This window comes from Ceratotherium simum, chromosome 33 (genome assembly GCF_057802395.1).
Source record: "Ceratotherium simum simum isolate JZ-2026a chromosome 33, ASM5780239v1, whole genome shotgun sequence".
In the NCBI taxonomy this organism is placed as follows: Eukaryota; Metazoa; Chordata; class Mammalia; order Perissodactyla; family Rhinocerotidae; genus Ceratotherium; species Ceratotherium simum.
Window position 1 is genome coordinate 22723924 of NC_141932.1, and position 10274 is coordinate 22734197.

The 10274-nt window shown below is 54.1% G+C and overlaps 1 protein-coding gene across 3 annotated transcripts in view; it reads right to left on the reverse strand.

Moving 5' to 3' along the window:
* The window catches only part of PAK4 (p21 (RAC1) activated kinase 4), a 45129-nt gene extending 38991 nt beyond the window's left edge, over window positions 1-6138 (reverse strand). For 2 of the 3 annotated variants that reach the window (XM_087421775.1, XM_087421776.1), the window contains exon 1: window positions 6014-6138. The gene's annotated coding sequence lies outside the window, so the exon portion shown is untranslated. The remainder of the gene's footprint in view (window positions 1-6013) is intronic. The other variant, XM_087421780.1, reaches the window with a different exon arrangement.
* Between the last annotated feature and the right edge of the window lie 4136 nt (window positions 6139-10274).

Sequence of the window (10274 nt, forward strand, 5' to 3'; positions counted from 1 at the left end):
ATATCATGAATAGACAGCTCTCAGAAAAGGAAGCCCAGATGGCTTTCAACAAGCACAAAGACGCTCCACTTCACTCATACTAAAATCAGGGCCACAGTGAGGGCCATTTGGCACCCATCTGACTGACAAAGGTCGAAGCGTCAGACAGCAGCCTGTCCACGCAGCCAGCACGTGAGGAAACCGGGGTGCCATCAGACATGGGGGTGCGGGTGTAAAGAGGCGCACGCTCTCGGGCAGGGCACACATCTCAGAGCCCCGAGCCCCCCTCCAGAGATGTCCCCAGTGTGCACAGCCCTGTTTGGAGGAGGGATAGACTGGAAGGGCTCGGATGGCCATGGCGGGAACACGTGCACGCCACGGCACGTTACGAGGAAGCACCCTCGGTCCTGAGCCAGCATCTGGGAGTGAAAATGCAGGGGCAGGCCAGAATACAAACAGGGGAAGTCGGCTCCATTTGACAAAAAGACCTGGGGGAGAAACTGCAGGAACAAATATCGCAGAAGGAAAAGAAACTGGCACAATGGCTGCTCTGGGAAGGGCCCGACAGCGGGGTGGGGAGACTTGCTCGTCACTGGCGACCCTGCTGCACTGGGCGCACTTTGCAGTGATTATTTAGGGGAATAGGGAACACATGCGCATGGAGCAAAATTGTGCCTTCTTAGAATTCGAATGCAAGACAAGAGACGCGAGGTTACTGAGCCACCTCAAGGTCTCGGGGCAGAGCCACTGCGATGACGCCCAGGAGGCACAGATCGGGCGCCTGGCACGCGGGAGCTGGGGTTAGTGCAGCACCACTCGAAGCTGGGAGCAGGCGAGGAGGAGGCTCCGCCAGAGGGGACGCCTACCACGAGCGTGTGTGCCAGGCAACGGGCTAAGCGCTTTCCAGCACAATCCCCTCCAACCCTCCCGACAGCCCATAACAGGTGAAGAACGTGAGGCCAGGGAGGCTCCGCTCTTCCCCAGGGGTCCCCGCTGGGGGACAGGGACGTGTGTGGACTGTGTGGCCCTGGCAGGGAAGCTGCCATGGCCGCCGAGGACGGTGGCAGATGACCTCGCATCCCGGGGAAGGTCAGGGCAGGACCAGAGGCCCCAGGAGACAGGCTGCAGTGAGTGGCAGCTTCTGTCGCATCTGCCATAGCTGGCTCCCCTGGGACCTGGGAAAGCCCCACTTCTGACCCTCCTCGGCCCCCCTCCACCTTCCTGTGGGCCAAGGCAGCGGTCAGACAATAAGCGCCAGCCCCGGATGGGTGGCTGGGGCGGGAAGGGTCCCACTTCCCCAGCCGTGACTTGTAAGGAGGCTGTTTCCTTGTTTCCTGCTGGCAGCATCTGCGGCCCCGGGCTCGGTGATGGGAGAAACAGCTGCTGGGGACACCCCAACCGGTGTCTGGCCGGGAAGTCTGGCTCACCGTCAGCCAGCAGGACGAGGAGGGGCAAGGCAGTGGACAAGAAAGGGAAGGACGATGTGGGGGACCCTGAGGGAGGCGGGGACCTGGTGCCCAGAAACTACCCAGGCTGAACAGGCCCCCGAGGTGCTTCCACCTGAAGAGGAGCCTGGGTCAGAACCAAGTGGACAGGAAGCGGCCTTGTCTTATCAAGACCACTTGCAGATCACGGCAGGGCAGCCACGACAGGCTGTGACTGGAGCTCGAAGGCCTGGAGTTGGGGTCCTGCCTCTGCCACTGGCCTGCTGTGTGACCTTCGGCACATCACGCACCTCTGTGGGTCTCGGTTTTCCCATCTCTAAAATGGGGTTGACGACAGTACCTACCTCGCAGGTTGTTGTGAGGATCAAATGAGTTCATACGGATAAAGTACTCACGATCTTGGCCAGCACCCTCCTCCTCCATTACCGCCACCTTGTCCTGTCCACCCTCTCCTCCCGCCTGGACTTCACAGCAGCCTCCCCACGGGTCTGCCTGCCGTGGCCCCTCATGATCTAGTCCCCACGTGGCAGCCTGAGCAATCTTTATAAAAGGGAAACCAGATGTTGTTCACAGCGCTGCGATGACTCCCCAGTCACACAGAATGAAATCGCCAGTCCTCACTCAGCCCCTGCTGTAGCTGCCACATCCTCCCCGCCAACCCGCCTCATGGCCCACTCTGCCACGCTGGCCTCCTGGATGGTACTTGACCATCCAAGCTCATGCGGACCTCAGGGCCTTTGCACTTTCCGTACCCACTACCTGTTCTATTCTTTCCACCTCCTTTCTAGGCCTGGCTCACTCTTTCTCATCAGTCAGATGTCTCCTTCCCCAGAAGGCCCTCGCTGGTCCCCCAGGCTGGGTCAGGCGCCTCCTCTGGATTCCTACAGCCCGCGCCTCCCCCATCCCAGCCAGGAGCCCTCTGCTTGTGCTTCCCCATGCTGGCCCTGACCGCTCTGGGCTGTCACCATCTGGGGACGGGTCTGTCTCCTTCAGTGGACTATAATCCACGAGGGCGGGGCCAGGGCTGCGTTGGTTGCCCCTGGGACCACTGGTCAGACACACAAGTGTGACAAGGCCTTGCTCGTCCCTTCCCAAACTTCCTCTCCCTCCCCGCCCCCTCCTGAGGAGGCTCGAGTCAGTGTAGTTTCCTTTCCCAACTGTCAGCCCTGGGAGATGACCCCCAAGGAGAGCTGGGTCAAAGCTGCCGTCCCCGTCTCAGGTGCCCTAGAGGGCAAAGGTCGAAGCGTCCCCAGCCTGCCTCCTCCTCTGGGTGTGGGGGCTTGGCGGGTGTCAGGCCCCAGCTAAGCCCATCCCATGAACCATCTCCCCACCGTGCCCCACCAGCCTGGGGGGCCACACACCTACCACCTCACGGCTGAGGAAATCGTTTCAGCAGGGGCCACACATCTGCCCAGAGCAGGATGTGGGGCGAAGGGCACCCGCAAGTCCCGCAGGAAAGCCATTAGGACAACCGCTCAGGAGAGCAACTGGGAAGGTCCAGCATGTCCACTGCAAGGCATATGTCCCAGAGAGACTCTGCCAGAGCACACACGGAAACATATTCTAGAATGTTCATTGCAGCACTGTTCGTTCCAGTCCCAATGGGAAACCACCTAAATGGCCACCAAAAGGTGAATGGATAACTGCTGTGTGGCACAATCACAGGAGGGAAACGACTGACCTGCCCCAGACCTATACACATCCACACGGAGAAATACCCAAACTCCAAAGTTGAGCAGAAAAGGCAACTTTTTTCTTTACTGTGATCCCATTTACGTGATCTGTAAAACTGTACAACAGTGCTGCTCAGCCTGGCCGGCCATTAGAACCACCTACTGATGCGGGCCCCGCCCCGGACCAAGTGAAGCCAAGTCAAGATTCTCTATGCCGGGCGCAGGCGACAATATCTCTGCAAGCTCTCCAGCTGACTGCGAGGGGCAGCGATGTGCGGCCAGGACCGAGAGCGACTGCTCTATCGTCTGAATACGTTGAAGGACAGCAAAAGTATGCAAACCTGCGGAGGAACGCTGGACACCAAACCCTGCCAGTGGCCCCCGCTGGCGGGGGCGGGGGGCGAGGGGGGCCCTTAGCTGGATCTACTGTGTGTTCCGTCCCAGGCCCGACGCTGGAGGCGTGGGTGTGTGTGACATTGAAAGCTCTACTTTTGTCACTCGTCTAAAATGTATCATCAGGAACAAAGTTGGCAAATGAGAAATGCAGCCCAAGGTTGCACGGCTGGTAAGTGACGGGGCAGGAACCTGAATGTGGGCCTCCCGTGACAAAGCCCTCTTCCCCCTTATCTGTGCCCGGCCCCGAGATGCTCGAGGGAGCTGGCGCCACGAGGCCGGGCGGGCCTCACGGGGCTGCCTGGCACTGTGCCCCCTCAGTGACCCTGCCAGAGCCAGGTGGGGTGGGGCGGCTGCTGCAGAAAGCCAGGAGGCAGGGGAGAGAGGCCCCTTCGGCATCTCAGGGGCCCTCCCTAGGCAGCAGTAGCAGCTGCAGCATCAAGACTAGTGCTTACACAGCACCTACTGGGTGCCAGGCCTTGGGCCAAGCCCTGGACACTGCGCATTCCCACAGCAATTCTATAAGGCGGTCACTATCATTATTCCCATTTTGCAGAGGAGGAAACTGAGGCCCAGAACAGTTAAGCGACTTGCCCATGGTCACACAGCCTGTGAGTGATGGGGCTGGGTGTGAACCAGGCATCCTTGCTCCCGCATCCCTCTCTGAACCACCCCCAGCACTGCTCACAGCTCCACAGACACAGGGCAGCTACGCATGGCTCCCTGCTCCACGCCCCTCCCAGGCCGGGCACCCACGGGGCAGAGATGGAGCCATGTACACCGGCTGGGGGTCTGGTTCCAGTCTGCTCCCACCAAGGGACACTGAAGCCGGCAGAGGCCAGGGGATCTGTGTGTCCTGTCCACTGCTGTCCCAAAAGCCAGCACAGGGCCCCACATTCCACCCCCACCAACCAACTCAAATGTCGGCCAGGCAGTGAGAGAGGTGGGGATTCAGGGAAGGAACAGGGAGAAATTCCTGCCCGTGAGGGGCCCGCATTCTAGCAGGGGAGCAGACAACACACTGCGCCCTGCTAACCAAGGGAAAGCCGGAGTGAACAACTGGGAGAAAACCAGACAGCGAGATAAAGCGTGTCTGAGGGCCGGAGAGCTAGGGTGGGCCTGGTCGGGCTGTGGGTGAGGGCCACGAGAGCGAGAGGGGGCAGGGCGGGGAAAGGATTCCAGGCAGAGGGAGCAGGAAGGTCGAAGACCTGGACAGAGGCGTAAACCTACAGCATTGAGAACAGCAAACAGGCCAGCGTGGCTGGGCCGCCGGGAAGGACGGGGAGAGCAGCAGGAATAGGTGGGAGCGACTGAGGCCCACGATGAGAACTTGGGGTTTCAAGTACAGACAACACCCAACTTTGTACAGGGTACCACCCAAGGACGCCCTCCCCAGCCAGAAGCCCGTCAGACTCCCTTGGACTCTGGGCCACCCACAAACACCCCATCCCATAGGCCCGTGGGAACCTCTCCTCCCAGATCACTCCCTTCCACCGAGGCCAAACAGACAATCCGCTCCTGCCCAGGGAGCGGCCCCGCCTTGCCCGGCCCCCTGCTTCCAGGAACAGACCTCCGCGATCCACAATGTGGCGACCAGGGGCAGGAGCCCTGGAACTACCCAGAGCCAGCTTGGGCCCTGCCTCTGTCACTCAGCAGACGCTCTCTGAGCCTCCCTTTTTCTGCCTGTAAAGCGGGTCTGTCTAGCACCCACTTCACAAGATTGTGGGATGATAAGACCAGGCACACAGGGCGCTGAGCACAGAGTCAGCCCTCGTTAAATATTAACTAACATTATGATTACTTGCAAGGCAGCAGAGCACAGAACTCTGGGCCCAGAACTCCCGAGTTCAAATCCCAGCTGCACAACTTACTCATGAGGTGACCCTGGGCACATCACTGCGCCTCTTAACAATGGCACCGACCCCACAGAGCTGTGGTCAGGATTAAATATACGTAAAACGTGTAAAACAGGGCCTGACACATAGTAAGTGCCCCCTGCCCCATCAACATGTCCCACTTGGGTCCTAACTTCTGACCCCGGGGAGCATCATCCGTCCGGCCATCAGATTCTGATCTTTGCCCCCGTGGCCACGCCCCACCGCTGATCCCATAAAAGATGCCCCCCAACCTAAGTCTCATTCACCTGCTCCGCTGGCTGCTGCCTTCAACCTCCAACCCGCCGCCCCCAATGGCTGTGTCCTCTGACCCTCGTAGGCGCATCCTGCCCTCAAATTATTAATTTTGACCCCCCTTTCTAGACACTCGTCGTGACCCGCTCGAACGCACCCCAACTTCAAATTTCGAACTCTGCGCTCCCCTTCGCCACACCCCCTCCGCGAGTTTGACCTCTGACTTCCTCTACACCTCCCTCCTCCCCAGCGTTGACCTCCGACCCCTCGGACGCGACCCTTCCCTCCACGAGTGAACTTTGACCCGAGCGGCCCCGCCCCCGACTTGCGTGAAAGCTCTCCCACCGCCATAGCCCGGCGCGCCGCAAGCCCCCGGCCGGACCGCTTATCCTACCGGCTCGGCGCCGCAGTCGCTCGCGGCCTCGCTGCTCGGCCCGGAACTCGGCGCCCTCGCGCCGCCCTCAGCTCTCTGGCGCCGCCGCCACCGCGGCCACTGCCGCCGCCATGTTGAATCCCCAACGAACATCCGGGGCTTTCCCCCCTCGCCGCCCACCAGTCCCCATAGCAACGGGGCTGCCCGCGCAGGGGGCAGGGCCTGTCCGGGGGCGGAGCTTGGCGCACGCGAGCGCCCGCTCCAGCCTCTGATTGGTGCAGAGGGTCCAATCAGCGACCTCGGGGCGGAAAATGCCAAGCGGGGATTGGAAAATTTGGAAAGGGTGCAGGGAGGCTGGCTCCCGGCCCAGTGGGGTTCTTAAAGGGGAAATAACCATCGTCTTGTAACAGTCTTTCCCACCTTCCCCCAACAGGAGTTGGGGAGGTGGAAGGCGATAAATGGGTAATGATGGCCAGAAACAGTTCTTAAGCACTTACGGTGTGCCAGACACCCGGCCAAGTGCTTTACTTGCATTGTCTCCCTGAATACTCACCATAACCCTATTGTATTAATACCCATTTTTCAGATAAAGAAACTGAGGCTCAGAGGGGCGAACTACCTGGTTCAGGATCACCGGAAGTAGATAATGAGTTTTGAAATACAGTCTCTCTGCGTCCGGGAACTTGACCCGGAACCAAGACCCTATTTAATCTTCATCTTTTTTGTAAGTTTTTAAAAAGTAACTTATCAAAAAAATTGGAAAATACCAAAAAAACCCATATACTACTAAACTCGGACATCTTCCATGATTTCACTCACTGGGCTCCAGCCATCTTGCTCTTCCAGAAAAATATCAAGGGCTCTCCCTCCTCAAGGTCTTTGCATTGGCTGTTCCTTCTGTCTGGAATAGGCTCTTCCCCCAGGCATCCTCATGGCTCCCTCCCTCCCCTCCTTCAGGCATTTACTACTCAAATGTCGCCTTATCAGCGGGACTGTGCCCGCCCACCCTAATTAAAGCAGCACACATCCCTCTCACGGGCGACTAAACCCCTTCCCTGGTCTGCTTTTTCTTATTTTCAGTTGCTCAGGTCGCCTTCTAACAGACTAGATAACTAGCTAATTGTGGTATTGGTTTTGGTTCTCTCCCCGCCAGAGTGTCACCTCCACGGTGGACTTACGCCTGTTTTGTTCACTGCGCATGCCCAGTGTCCTGGCACTCTTGGCATATAGATGCTTAATAAACATCTGTTGAATGGATGGTTGATGAGTCGTAACTTCACCCCCTCAGAGACATTCTTAAATATTTAGTGCGTCCCCTCTGACCCTGCACAGTGTCTGGCACATAGTAGGCATTTAATTAATGCCTGTGGAAGCAAATGAATGAATGATCACATGATGGGTAATTTTTTTCTGTACATTTACCTACTTTTTTTTTTTTAACGGAATCGGAGACACACATTTATAAAGAACTTTGTATCTTTTCAAAACAAGATTATAAATATCACCGTATCTTTCCATGTCATCAAGTATTCTTCACGAACATTAATTTTAATGGCTGCATAAGATGCCATCTTGTCAATAAACTCTAATTTTTTAAACACCCTTTCTTGTTGAACATCTAAGCTGTGATATTTTACTATTATAAATAATTCCCCCCCCCCAAAATCCAAGCGGATAAATATTTGTGCACATGTCTAATTCTTTCCTTGGAATAGATTACTACAAATGGAACAGCTGGGTCAAAGGAAATGTACATCTTTAAGATTTAAAAATAGTAACAGTTCCCACGTTTCAAGCGTTTCTAGGCACCATGCATGATGCTAAGCCGTGTAATTTTAACGACGGAGGCTACGATTATCCCTGCGTCGCAGAGGAGGAAACTGAGGCTTAGAGAAGTACCTTCATTTGCTCCAAGTCGCACACGCTGATGGGGCGGGGCCCGGGCTAGGGCTCTCGCTACCTGCCCTCTGCTGCCTCCCCACGGCCGGGGACGCACATTGCCAAATACAGGGACCCAATTCACACTGCCACCAGCGTTCAGAGGGAAGACGCCCTTTAAACTATCCTCGCCGGCATTAATCATTCTTGGTTTTGGTGCTCTTTTGAAATCTTTATGCCTTACACAGTCTCCATTTTAAAAAAAGCGAGTCTAGTATCTGAGATGACTGCACTTTATTCAGGTCACAGTAAAGGAAGGAGGGCCAGATACAGCCTTTGTCTCTTTAACGCCCTGCACAAATTGCAGGGCGTTGGGCTCTAGAACCTACGTGTGGGGAAGCCCTTTTGTAACTTTATTGGGGGTCTCAGTCAGAGATCAGACCCCGGGAACAAGCCTAGTGGCAGACCTGCTGCAAGGGCTTCCTCGGGATGGGCAATCAGGACCTCCTACTTTGGGACCCCGGGAGAGGAAATCAGACAAAAGAGAATCCTACAGAGGGCTTCCTGGAAAGGATGGTGAGGAGATGACCCCCAATAGATGGAAACAAGTGAGGAGAGTGAGGAGGATTTGGCCTCATAAAAATGATAAATTTCAGTACATCAAGGAAAAAGATAACTGGCAACATATAGATGGCAAGCAAAGCTCTCTGTCCTTCATATGTAAAGAGCATTTACAAATCAACAAGAAGGGTGAACATACACAGAAAAATAAACAAAAGACATGAACAAAAATTAAAAATACAGACAATAAACAAGAAAAATGGAATTGATGAACAAGAAATTAGTGAAATGGATATTAAACTATTAAACAGATCCCTTTCTTCCTTTTGGTGTCTCAGAAAAATATTTTTTTAATATTATAATCAGTGCTATGAGAATACAAGATAACAGCCACTCTCCTATGCCACTTATAGGACTGTGATCTGGGGCAGGCTTTTGGCAATATCCATCCAGAGACTTAGCAGTGCCGTCTACCCTCTGTACAGCAATTCTACTTCTAGGAATTGTTCTTAAAGGGAAAGAAAGAAACCAGATATTATTTAATCCTCACCACTTATCTAGAAGATGGGATTCTTAGCCCCATTTAACAGATGAGGAAACTGAGGCTTGAGAAGAGGGTGGGAAGCGGAACAAAGTCCCACCACTTGTAAGCAGCTTTGCTGGAATTTTAACCAGGAAGTCTGACTTCAAAGCTGATACTCTTAAAGACTGCTCAAATTCATTCACTAGATATATTCATCTGCGTGCCAAGCATGTTGAATAATAACCTTAAACATTTATTGACCATCTTCTATATAATATGCAGGCCCTGGGCTAAGTACTTGACATATACTACCTCATTTAATCCCCACACCACCTTATGTGCTATTGTTATCCTCATCCTACAAATGTGCAAACAGAGGCACAGAGAAGTTAAGTAACTTCTCCAAAGTCACACAGGCAGCCTGGCTTCAGTCTAGGCTTCTAACCATTTCTCTTCTTTTTCGGAGAACAAATGCTTGAGAGAGAGAAAATAAACACACAGACAAACAAAGAATACAAAATAAGGTGATGAGCAAAGCTTGAAACGTGTCACGGAATACATCTATCGAAAGAATGCGGAAGACGCAGGACCCAGCCATCCCGCTCCTAGGTGTTTACTCGGGAGAAATGAAAACACATTCACACAGCGACTTGTACAGGAACGTTCACAGCAGTGGTTTTGATAACCACGGAAAACGGGAAACAACCCAGAATGTCTATCCGGTGGCAACAGACAAATACATTGCGGCACATGCAGCCCCTGGCCCACTCGCTACTCGGCAATAAAAAGGAAGGAGTAATTGACGAGCAGCACCGCACGGCCGAATCGCAAGCGTGTTAGGCTGGGTGGCAGGAGCCAGTCTCCAAGGCTGCATAGCACGTGGTTCCACTGACAGCGGTCCGGGAAAGGTAAATCTAACCTGTAGTGCCCGGCAGCAGATTCGTTGTCGCCCTAAGCTGGGGGACACAGGGAGGGCTGGAACCTTCAGGGGCTGGAAATGTTCCGCGTCTTGATTTTGGTGGCAGTCTCATGGGAATACATCTCTGTCAAAACTCATCAAATTGTACACTTTTAAAAGGGTCCAGTTAATTGTATTGTTACATCTCAATGCAATTATATTGAAAAGTTTTTTAAAGGCAGTAGAATGAGGGATGGCCTGCAGTTAATAATAACGTATCAGTATTGGTTCACTAGCGGTAATAAATGTACCGTATTAAAGTAAGATCTTAATAATAAGGGAAGCTGGGCGTGGAGTTTATGAGAAGTCTGTATTATCTTTGCCGTTTTTCTGTAAATCTAAAACTGTTCCAAAATATAAAG